Here is a 12,581-nt window from a genome sequence, read left to right on the forward strand (position 1 = left end):
ACTTTCACTTTTTTAAAATCTCATGCCAAAAGTATGAAAGCTGGTTCTTAGGTGGCAAAAAAAAAGTTCTTTTTATTATGTATAAAGCAGTGATAAATAAATACAATAGATAGTGTACCCAAACTGTTAAAAATTTACAAGGGGGCAATTAGGAGAAACGTCTACAAAGACTTTAAGGGTGTGATAGTATAAAAAACAAAACTGAGAAAAGCTGATTTAGATCGCATGTTATTTAATAATTTTTTTTACTCTATTTTTCCAAATCCTTTTTTGTTTCACATGAAACCTAGTGTTGAAGAATTTTATGTGCTATAAGTAAAAGCAGTGTTAAATATCCCTTGGAAGAGGGCCCAGAATCATTCCATTTCCTTTTCCCTCCCTGTCTGTAGTGGCCTTGGAAGGACTGATATGAAAGTTTAGAGCTCTGAGCATCTTAGCTGGAATATCTGAAGAACAATTTAACCTCTTAATTTTGCCGATAAGAAAACTGATACGTTCTTGTATCATAGAATCATGAACTCCTCTAGTTGTTTTGTTACTTGAAAGCCATGTAAAAAGTGGAACTGAACCAGATTTTCTACCTTGAGGCATACTACAGGATGAGATGTTATATCCAGCAAAGGTCAGGGACATACTGTTTAGAGAGACATCGAGAGAAATAAGCAAGTAGAGATGTTTGAGAGGATACTCATCACAAGAAAAAGAATTTTTTTGTAACTATTAATTATTTTTTGTAATAATTAAGTAGAATTATTGTGGAATCATTTCAAAATATGTACAAGGTATTTCCTGGCAGTCAGTGGTTAGGACTCTATATTCTCACTGCCAAGGGCCCAGGCTCAATCCTTGTTTGGAGAATTATGATCCCACAAGCCGAGAGGCACAACCAAGGAAAAAAAAAATTTTTTTTTTAATATATATATATACACACACACATATGAATATCAGTTCAGTTGCTCAGCCATGTCCAGCTCTTTGTGACTCCATGGACTGCAGCATGCCAGGCCTCCCTGCCCATCATCAACTCCCAGAGTTTACTCAAACTCTTGTCCATCGAGTCAATGATGCCATCCAACCAACTCATCTTCTGTCATCCCCTTCTCCTTCTGCCTTCAATCTTTCCCAGCATCAGGGTCTTTTCTAAGGAGTCAGTTATTTGCATCAGGTGGCCAAAGTATTGGAGCTTCAGATTCAGCATCAGTTCTTCCAATGAATATTCAGGGTTGATTTCCTTTAGGGTTGACTGATTTGATCTCCTTGCAGTCTAAGGGACTCTCAAGAGCTTTCTCCAACACCACAGTTCAAAGACATGATTTCTTCAGCACTCAGCTTTCTTTATGGTCCAACACTCACATCCATATGTGACTACTGGAAAAACCATAGCTTTGACTATATCGACCTTTGTCGGCAAAGTAACGTCACTGCTTTTCAATATGTTGTCTAGGTTGGTCATAGCTTTCCTCCAAGGAGTAAGCGTCTTTTAATTTCATGGCTGCAGTTACCGTCTGCAGTGATTTTAGAGCCCCCCAGAATAAAATCAGCCACTGTTTCAATTGTTTCCCCATCTATTTGCCGTGAAGTGATGGGACCAGATGCCATGGTCTTCATTATTTGAATGTTGAGTTTTGATCAGCTTTTTCACTCTCCTCTTTCACCTACATCAAGAGGCTCTTCAGTTCCTCTTCATTTTCTGCCATAAGGTTGGTGTCATCCCCATATATGAAGTTATTGATATTTCTCCCGGCAATCTTGATTCCAACTTGTGCTTCATCCAGTCTGGCACTTCACATAATGTACTCTGCATAGAAGTTAAATAAGCACAGTGACAATATACGGCCCTGACCTACTACTTTCCTAATTTGGAACCATGTTTTGTTCTAACTGTTGCTTCTTGACCTGCATATAGATTGCTCAGGAGGCAGGTAAGGTGGTCTGGTATTCCCATCTCTTTCAGAATTTTCCACAGTTTCTTGTGATCCACACCGTCAAAGGCTTTGACGTAGTCAATGAAGCAGAAGTAGCTGTTTTTCTGGAACTCTCTTGCGTTTTCTATGTCCACTGGATGTTGTCAATTTGATCTCTGGTTCCTCTGCCTTTTCTAAAACCAGCTTGAACATCTGGAAGTTCTCAGTTTGCATACTGTGGAAGCCTAGCTTGGAGAATTCTGAGCATTACCTTTGTAGCATGTGAGATGAGTGTAATTGTGCCATACTTTAAACATTTTTTGGCATTGCCTTTCTTTGAGATGGGAATAAAAACTGAACTTTTCCAGTCCTGTGGCCACTGCTGAGTTTTCCCAATTTGCTAGCATATTGAGTGCAGCACTTTCACAGCATCATCTTTTAGGATTTGAAATAGTTCAACTGGAATTCCATCACCTACATTAGCTTTGTTTGTATTGATGCTTTGTAAGTTCAGGTTGACTTCACACTCCAGGATGTCTGGCTCTAGGTGAGTGATCACACCATGGTGGTTATCTGGGTCATTAACATATTTTTTGTATAGTTCTTCTGTGTATTCTTGCCATCTCTTCTTAATATCTCCTGCTTCTGTTAGATCCATACCATTTCTATCCTGTTTTGTGCCCATCTTTGCATGAAATGTTCCCTTGATATCTATCTCTAATTTTCTTGAAGAGATCTCTAGTCTTTCCCATTCTATTGTTTTTCTCTATTTCTTGGCATCCATCACTTAGGAAGGCTTTCTTATCTCTCCTTGCTAGTCTTTGGAGCTCTGCATCCAGATGGATGTATCTTTTCTTTCTCCTTTGCTTTTTGCTTCTCTTCTTTTCTCAGCTATTTGTAAGGCCTCTCCAGACAACCACTTTGCCTTTTTCCATTTCTTTTTCTTGGGGATGGATTTGATCATCACCTCCTGTACAATGTTATGAACCTCTGTCCATAGTTCTTCAGGCACACTGTCTATCAGATCTGATCCCTTGAGTCTATTTGTCGCTTCCACTGTATAATCATAAGAGATTTGATTTAGGTCATGCCTGAATGGCCTAGTGGTTTTTCCTACTTTCTTCAATTTAAGTCTGAATTTTGCAATTAGGGGTTCATGGTCTGAGCCACAGTCAGCCCTAGTTCTTGTTTTTGCTGACTGTATAGAGCGTCTCCATCTCCGACTGCAAAGAATATAATCAATCTGATTTCAGTATTGACCATCTGGTCATGTCCATGAGGGTCTTCTCTCGTGTTGTTGGAAGAGGTTGTTTGCTATGACCAGTATGTTCTCTTGGCAAAACTCTGTTAGCCTTGGCCTGCTTCATTTTGTACTCCTAGGCCAAACTTGCCTGTTACTCCAGGTATCTCTTGACTTCCTAGGGAATTCCAGTTCCCTATGATGAAAAGGACATCTTTTTTGGTGTTAGTTTGAGAAGGTTTTGTAGGTCATCATAGAACCATTCGACTTTGGCTTCTTCAGCATTACTGGTTGGGGCATAGACTGGGATTGTTGTGATATTGAGTGGTTTGCCTTGGAAATGAACAGAGATCATTCTGTCAGTTTTGAGATCGAACCCAAGAACTGCGTTTCAGACTCTTCTGTTGGCTACGATGGCTACTCCATTTCTTCTAAGGGATTCTTGCCCACAGAAGTAGATATAATGGTCATCTGAACTAAATTCACCCATTCTGGTCTCTTTTATTTCACTGATTCCTAAAATATTGACATTCACTCTTGCCATCTCCTGTTTGACCACTTCCAATTTGCCTTGATTCATGGACCTGACATTCTAGGTTCCTGTGCAATATTGTTCTTTACAGCATCGGACTTTACTTCCCTCAAAGGTCACATCCACAACTGGGCATTGTTTTTGCTTTGACTCCATCTCTTCATTCTTTCTGGAGTTATTTCTCCACTTATCTCTAATAGCATCCTGGGCATCTACCAACCTGAGGAGTTCATCTTTCAGTGCCCTATCTTTTTGTGTTTTCATACTGTTCATGGCTGGCCCTACATGGCATGGCTCTTAGTTTTATTGAGTTAGACAAAGCTGTGATCCAAGTGATCAGTTTGGTTACTTCTCTGTAATTTTGATTTCCATTCTGTCTGCCCTCTGGTAGATAAGGTCATATATACCTATATGTGTACAAATATAAAATCATTTTGTTGTATACCTAAAAGTAATACAATGTTACATGTCAACTAAAAAAAAAGAACGATACTTTATCAATGGCAGCAAATGGAGAGGTGATCAAGGACTGAGATCTGACATAAAATTATCTGATCACATGTGGCTGCAGGTTCAGAGTAATGTGCAGCCAGAGCCTGATTTCATTGGAAATTGTAAATATTTCAGACATGCAGGCAAAAAACCTAAGGATGCTAACTTTGCTAAGCATCGCAACTAATTATACAATATGCTTTCATGACAAGATAGAGACATCAATAGGTTAGTCACAGCAAATTAACAAAATCATTTTCAGTCTATTGTATTAGGATGAGCTCAGCTAAAGAATTAGAGCCAATGCAAATAATACATACAAAAGAATGCCTTTAGAAGAGACCCCAGTAAAGAAAGGCTTTATTAGATTTACATTAATTTTATAGAATGCCCAGGATACAACAATTCATCTAAGATTTAAAAAAAGAGAAACATATATGGTGATGAGAAAGAGACATTAATGAAAGTAAAAGAATATATGAAAATCTCTGTAGGGTACCATGGAATTCTAGCTAATTTTACATGTATTTTTAGCTTTGAGTGATATAGTTACTATTTGTTATTATTAGACTAATTATTATCCAAGTGACTCAACAAATTATATCTATGTGTTAGTAATTGTGTTTTAATATGAAGGTAAACTGCAATCTTATCATAGTCTTAATGATTTCTTAATTTCTTTTTGCTATTTATTTCAAATCTTGAGCGTGTGATCTGGTAGTAACATTTAACACTTTTAACTGAACCTTGAAAGTGTTAGTCCCTCAGTCGTGTCCAACTCTTTGCGACCTTGTGGACTGTGGCCCGCAAGGCTCCTCTGTTCATGGGATTCTCCAGACAAGAATACTGGAGTGGGTTGCCATTCCTTTCTCCAAGGCATCTTCCCAACCCATGGATTGAACACGGGTGTCCTGCATTGAAGGCAGAGTCTTTACTGTCTGAGCCACCAGCGAAACTCCAACTGAAACTTCGCTAAGTGTTAATATTAGTTAATGTAAGTTAGTTAATATTTAAGGAATGCTCCTGTTTCCTTTTAAACAGCTCTATCATCTACAAACTTGGGCAGATTAATTTTCTAATAACAACATCACAGGAAACTATTAAGCATGACATTAAACTATGCTAATTACATTCCCTATGAAAAATTTCTATTTGAACTTACAGCATAAGACCCTGGAGAAAACTTAGCAGAGCACAAATTACTTAAATATGTTTTAAGAAGAATAGCATACCTTATAATAATTTTGCTGTTCATACCTTAAATCAACTGTTCTTCACAATGATTCATTATGGTAGCACGATCTTCTTGACCTTGTTAAATAGATTATTTTTTTTAATGTTAAAGCCTCTGTGATTGTATAATATAGCAAAGGGAAGAGCTTGCTTCTATCACGAACATTTGTTCAAAGTTAATATTTTCTTCTTACTAGAATATTTCTCTCATTGAGGAAAAAGAAATAACCTGATAAAACTAATTGTGATACACCAGGGGGGAAAAGAATTTATCAGGAGTCAGAAAATAGTTTTCTATAAAGGGCCAGATAGCAAACATTTTAGGTTTTTCAGGCCAGTGTATCTGTCCCAAGTATGCTACAGTTAACAGAGCAAAAGCAGCTATAGACAATACATAAAAGAATAGGCAAAGCTCTATTGCAATTACATTTTCTTTACAAAAAAATAAGCAGCATATAAAAATTACAGTGAGGTGCCTCTTGACACACACTAGCATGGCTAAATTTAAAAAGTCAGGGAAAAAGAGTTTTTTTGGCAAGGATGTGCAGAAATTGGAACCATTTCTGCTACTGGGAATGGATGATGGTGCAGCCACTTTGGAAAGGTCTGACATTTCCTTTAAACAGTTAGCATATGAGCCAGCAATACCCCTCCTGTGCATGTATCCAAGAGAAAGAGACACTTAAAGCCACACAAAAACTCGTACGTGAATATTTATAGTAGCATTATTCATAATAATGAAAAGAAAGAAAAAAATCCAAATGACCATTAATTGATGAGTGGATAAACAAAATATGTTATGTGCTATATCCATACAATGAAATATTGTGTTGGCCAAAACCTTCCCTTGGTTTTTTAAGTAAAAAGACATTTTACACTTTCACCAAAAATTTTATTGAACGATATACTCATCATTTTGTTCCACTATCTTCTGCCATTTTTCAGGCAATTTCATAATTCCATCTTCCCCAAACTTTTTTTTCCCCCCAATTTTTTCTTTTTGAGGAGAGAATTCTTCCAGGTGCCTTTTATAGTCTTCCAGGGAATTGAAATTTTTTCCATTAAAAGAACTTTGTGAAGACCAAAATAAATGGAAATCTGAAGTTCCATTGTCTGGTGAATATGGCAGATGAGCCAGAAGTTCCCAGGAAAGCTGTCACAGTTTTTGGCTGGTCATCAAAGAAACATGTGGGCTTGTTTTACCCTGATGGAAGATTATGAGTTTTCAGTCAATGAGACAGTTTTCGTCGAGTGATACTTTCAGCTGGTCTAACTGGGAGCAATACTTGTTAGAATTAATCGTCTGGTTTTCTCAAAGGAGCTCATAAGGGAGGACTCCCTTCCAATAAACAGTCACCTTCTTTGGATGAAGACCAGCCTTTGGTATGGTTGGTGGTGGTTCATTTCACTTTTCATTGCTTGTCACTATGTGTTATAAAAATGGAATATTTTCATTATGTTTCAATAGAGAATCACATGAGGAATTGTGATCAAGAATGTGTTTTTTGCTTAACTTATGTGGAACCCAAATATCAAAGTGATTATTAATAACATAATCAAGCTGGTGTAAATGATTTTCAACACTTGATTTGGATATCTTGAGTATGTTGGTTATCTCCTGTGTGGTATAGCATTGATTGTTCTCAATTAATGTCTCGATTTGATTGTTATCAATTTCAATTGGTCTACCCAACTGTGGAGCATCATCCAGTGAGAAATCTCCAGCATGAAACTTTGCAAACCACTTTTGACATGTTGGATCAGTAATAGCACTTTCTCGATACATTGCACAATTTTTTTGTGTGTGTTTTGGCTATGTTTCTACCTTTCTTGAAATAATAAAGCACAATACGCTGACAATGTTGATTGCTTTCCTCCATTTTCACTGTTAAAATGGCTATACAAAAATTCACCAATTTTAATGTTTGTTTGATATTTTTAAATGCACACTGAGAAGACAGCTGTCACAACACAATCTAAAAAATTGTTTCTAATGAAGTTAAAGACAACTAAGCGCTGCTACAGCCATTTTATGGAAAAAAACCAAATGAACATTTCGGCCAATCCATTGTTACTCAGTCCTTCAGGGATTCTTGGCAATGTTTTGGGAAAACTAGTAGTAAAAGTCAGGAATGCTACTATGCATCCTACATTGTATAGGATGGTCCCTCCCATAACATCCAGCTCCAGAAGTTAACAGTGCTGAGCTGAGAAACCCTGTGTAGACTCATGCATGATAGATCAGTGATAATTCTGTGAATGTGATTTGACTTTTCTAACCTAACATTCTATTGTAAAACAGCAGCGATTTTAACCAAGACAGACAAATGTGGAAAGCGTGGTAGAAGCCATGCCTCATATCCAGTTCTGGAGGCAGTGCTGCTTTATCTTGCCATCAAGGATTTGGAAGGAAAGTGCAAAGTCATTGTTAATGGCCAGACAATTATTTGAATACCCTGTCATTAAGCACAAAATGCTACAGAATTTATGGATAGTAAGGCATTCCTCCACTGGAGTCAGGTGTTAAAGCAATGGTGAAAATGGTAATATTAAATTTCACTAGGTTTGAATTAGTGACTGTGGTTTAAGTGTTAGCTGCTCAGTCATATCTGTGATCCCATGGATCTCGCCAGGGTCCTCTGTCCATGGAATTCTCCAGGCAAGAATACTGGAGTGGTTGCCATTTCTTAATGGTTTGTGTTTTATTACACTGACCACTTGGAAAGAATTCCTGGCAAAGAGTAGAATTTGTAATTTAACTGAAAGAGGAAAATGTAATGATTTTCCTTGTTTGCTCTGTACTAATTTAAGGGAGAGAATGCATGGGAGAGGAGAGAATAGAAAAAAGTGGGAAGGCAGGTGGAGAAGGATATACGTTTGATTACTCAAAAAAAAATTAACATCATCCTAAAAGGGAATTAATTACCTCACTTTTCCTTACGTGAACTTAAGGAAAAATGAAATAATTACTTTAATTATTTTAATTAATAATTACTTTAATTAAAATGAACTTACTTCCTTACATGTTAGCTCAATGCCAACAAATTAAAATTTTCTGAAGAAATTGAGAGTTAAGGGAGCTATCTAAAGTTCCTTTATTTCTGTCAGTTTATATAGTTTGTTAAAGATTTGATATTAAAAAAACACTTATTTTCACACCAAAAAACCCCTTAATATGAAACATTTCCAATAAACAGAAAATTACCAAAAAATAGACACAAATATTCCCACTTACTGAGATTAAATATATGTTACCATTCTGCTAGATTTACTGTGGATCTTTCCCTTTTTTTAAAGCTGTAATTCTCATAATATTTTAATTCTGTTCTGAAATTGGTCTACAAATATCTCTACATAACACCAAAGTCAGTGATTCAATAAATAAGAGGAATGTACTGATTGCTTTGCCAGAAAAATAAGCCTTATACATTTATATCTATTTATGATATTTGTGGAATCAATTTCCCAAGGCTCATGAAACTAAAGTGTGTGCACAGCACATACACACACACCACTATACTAAAATCAAATGGATTTATAGTATCAAACTAAATATTATGTAAAATTTATAGCCAGATACACAAAATATGAATTTGACTCATGACTACACTGTGGATCATGGGTACCATACCTCATAAGTATGAGTTCCAGTTAAGAAGAGGGAAATAAGTGCTTGGGTGGATTTTAAGTGAGCACTAGTCACCACCACCATCACAAGAAATTAATTTAATTATAGTATGCAAAGATTTAACATACATGTGGATATTAAATTGACTCTACAATAAAACTTTAATATCTGCAAAAAGACATTTGAATGTATGGTTTATCAAACCACTAGCTGCCACAGATTTTCAATAGATGGTGTGAAGGACAATCAGGTTTTTATACCACCATCAGGGAAATGGTCTTGGTGTGCCTCCTATGTATCAAGGAATAGCAGAGCGCAGAATTCAATATGCTGGACAAGGTTTGTTTATTCCAGGGTCTTTTCCTTTTAATAGATAAAAACATTTACAGAAACTTTAGCAATAACATTTCAGCTTAGTTCCTTCCTTATTCTTCCTTTCTTCTTTGGAACTAGATGACATCATTGTGTTTATTTCCCTCATGTTTTTGCAGTGTTATCACACATACACATTACATTTATATATATTATGCCATATATAAATATACAGAGACACTTAATTTCTCTATTTCTACTGCATAACAAGCCTCCCTGTATTTTGTTCTCTCCCTGACTGCAGGATATTTAAATGCTTTACCCTTTTTAGTTCTTACAAATGTTCAGGAAATATATTTGCACAACATCTTTGAGCTTCTCCAGGGAGACATGAGACATGGAATTGCTGGGTCATAAGTACATGCACCTTTACCATTTCCAAGTTGGTGTCTAAACTGACTTAACCAGTTTTGCACTCTTATCATCTATGCAGAAATCCCTATACATAGGTGAAAACTTGGTGACATGGAACTTTGTCATTTTGCCAGTCTGATGAGGGTAAAATGGTATCTCATAGAATTGTTATTAAAAAAAAATATCAACTGGAAATGATCCATCCCTTCCCTCAGCTTTTCACGACTTGCTTATATAATCATTCAGAGTGAACCCTCATAAGGATTGCATTACTAATTGTTTGGACATTTAGACTGAACAGAAATGATAAAGCCAAGAAACACATTCCTAGATTCCAGTCTTCTCCAGTCTTCTCTTTTTGCTTCATTCAACTTTGTTCCAGTCCTGGGCATGGAGGCTGGCACAAGGTAGCACTTCCAAAACTGCTGACTCTGGAGTTTATCATATACTTCTTGTTGGGGCATCAGAATGAGGGGCAGTGCATGCTGTTGTGGTGTTTAAGTAATAAACATATATAAAATGTACTTTAAAAATGTGAAGTTTATTAATAGACAAAGATATTTTCATAGGTGCATTATAGTCACAAAGAATTTCCATGAGAAAAATGTAAAAGTGCTTTATATAAAGCTTGAAAATCAATTATAATAATAGTTCCTGCTTATTTATATTCAGTACCTTCTCTATGCCCAGAACCTGAGGTGGGCCTTGGTGTTTTTGGAAGCTGGCCTGACATTCACAGATAGGCCTTATTGTTCTTCTCATTGACATAACCAGTCTTACAGAATAAGGTTGGTAGGAAGTCACTACTAAACTTTCTGAGACTATCAGTGACTGTCCTCCTTTGTCAGTTATGGCTTTAGCCTCATTCTTTAGCCTGCCATCCAACCAGATAAGATTTACTAAGTTATCCAATCTTCAAACAGTCACCATTCCCTGACAGCACTGAAATTTAGAGTAACCCTTCTCATTCTGCTTCTGAAGAGTCTTCCAAAATCACCTAACCAAAGTCGAAATCCTATCAGGCCTTTCTAGCACCTCTTACTGAGAAACGCCATCCCAAAGTGCATGTTCTCATTCTTTATGAGTAATAAAACTCCACTGGTTCAACTACATGCGTTCCTCCTTCCTGGTAGTCTTTGGCGGGAGGGGCTTTCACAGACATTTCTAAGAACTTTACATATGCTATCTCATTTAAGCCTGACAATTCTGATTGTTAGGTATGGTTATTACCCCCGTCTGCATTTGAAAAAGCAAAAGAAAGAAATTTTAACATCACCTTCAACATCACATAGCTAGTAAACAACAGGAGTAAAATGCGCGTATGGATCCAATGATCACCCATAGGTAGGAACTGCTGCTGCTGCTTCGCTTCAGTCGTGTCCGACTCTGTGCGACCCCATAGACGGCAGCCCACCAGGCTCCCTCGTCCCTGGGATTCTCCAGGCAAGAACACTGGAGTGGGTTGCCATTTCCTTCTCCAGTGCATAAAAGTGAAAAGTGAAAGTGAAGTCATATCATGTGTAGGTAGACCAAAAAGATCTAAAGATGGGGGTGGAAATGCAATATTACAAATGCTGCATTTCTATAGAAAGACTTGCCCAACAGAATGATATACAGCTTACATAACAAGGTGTGGTTCTAGTTACTGTAGGTTTTGCCTTTCCAGATCATGCCTGGGTAGTTTTTCACCACTGCTTCTGCCATGGAGAGAGGTTAAATGCTTTTTGAGGGCAGATTTGTGCTTGAAATCCATGTCACAGCAGTGGCATTTGTATGGCTGATTCCCACTGTGTATATCCAAGTGGTCCTGAAGTGTGCTTTTCGCAGTAAATGTCCTCAGGCACACAGTACACTGAAAGGGCCCTATGCCCATGTGCCCTCGAATGTGCCTGTTTAGATTTTTCTTTTGTGTAAATGTTTTCCCACACTGTAAGCACAAGAACAGTTTATGCATCTTAAGGTGGCGCAGATAGTTCTCAACATGAAGAAACCCTTGAGGGCACCGGGGGCACTGGTGCCTCAGGGGAAAAGCATCCTCTAGATTCTGAATCTCATTCACTGGACCATGACTTCATACCTGCAGTTCTCCTGACCTTTCTGTTCTCTTGAACTTTCCCCTAAAGATTAGGTACCTTCTGAGTATAGAGACTGGGACAGAAGCTTCGTACAAATAAATAAGCATAATAACAAATACAAATAAAACAAATAAACAATCCTCCCTCCCCTGCCCAACTGTAGTGTGAAGACTTTACTTGAACAAGGCCCCTTTTCTCAGCCTCTGTGCTAGCCCACATCCCATCCAGCTAGGACATCACAGAGCAACATGTGCTAATCAGCAGGTTCCCATTGGCTATCTATTTTACACAAGGTAGTGTATATATGTCAGTCCTCATCTCCCAGTTTGTCCCACCCTTCTCTTCCCCACAGTGTCCATGTGTCTGTTCTCTCCTTCTATGTCACGGACACGACTGAGCGACTGAATTGAACTGTATCATTTTTCTAGATTCCACTTATATGCATTAATATACAATGTTTGTTTTTCTCTTCCTGACTTACATCACTCTGTTTAAGAGAAGAGAGAAGTCGCTCAGTCATGTCCGACTCTTTGCGACCCCATGGACTGTAGCCCACCAGGCTCCTCAGTCCACGGGATTTTCCAGGCATGAATACTGAAGTGGGTTGCCATTTCCTTCTCCAGGGGATCTTCCCGACCCAGGGATCGAACCCGGGTCTCCCGCATTGTAGGCAGACGCTTTACCGTCCAAGCTACCAGGGAAGCCTGGTACATCACTCTGTTTGACAGACTAAATCCATCCACATTTCTAC

The sequence above is a fragment of the Budorcas taxicolor genome, chromosome 12 (genome assembly GCF_023091745.1).
Source record: "Budorcas taxicolor isolate Tak-1 chromosome 12, Takin1.1, whole genome shotgun sequence".
Classification (NCBI taxonomy): domain Eukaryota; kingdom Metazoa; phylum Chordata; class Mammalia; order Artiodactyla; family Bovidae; genus Budorcas; species Budorcas taxicolor.